Source organism: Morone saxatilis, unplaced genomic scaffold (assembly GCF_004916995.1).
Source record: "Morone saxatilis isolate NCDOM2014 unplaced genomic scaffold, NCSU_SB_2.0 Contig16, whole genome shotgun sequence".
In the NCBI taxonomy this organism is placed as follows: domain Eukaryota; kingdom Metazoa; phylum Chordata; class Actinopteri; family Moronidae; genus Morone; species Morone saxatilis.
In genome coordinates, this window is record NW_023339718.1 from 27,701,698 (window position 1) to 27,702,122 (window position 425).

The following is a 425-nucleotide window of genomic DNA, read 5'->3' on the forward strand; positions in this document are numbered from 1 at the left end:
TGCGCAAGTATATTACCTGGCATACGTATACTTACTTAAGCTTTATTGCTGAAACATAATTAAATTATGTCTAATTGGGTTTTAAGCACTAAGTCAAATTCAAATAAACTGGATCCGGAGATTCTGACTATGACAACAGCTGCATAGTCAGATTTCAAACTTTTTTTAAAATTTATTTTCAGATTTGTTGCTGAAACACATATTATCTTTGACAGAAATAGTCTGCAGCATGGAGTTTGGATTAAAGAACAGTGGATCTTTAGATGATCCACCCAACCAGATCAGTGGGACCAGTGTCCATTTCAGGCAAGAGGAGAGGAAGAGAGTCGGATAGGAGCCATGCTGAACCAGCTTGGACTTAAGAGAGACTGTTACTGCCCACATCTTTACAGAGACTCAAATTGCAGTTCTAAAACACACTTTTT

The 425-nt window shown here is 37.4% G+C and overlaps 1 protein-coding gene across 1 annotated transcript in view; it reads right to left on the reverse strand.

Moving 5' to 3' along the window:
* The window catches only part of LOC118326107 (leukocyte surface antigen CD53-like), a gene marked incomplete in the record, with an annotated part of 4,291 nt that overhangs the window by 2,899 nt on the left and 967 nt on the right, over nucleotides 1-425 (reverse strand).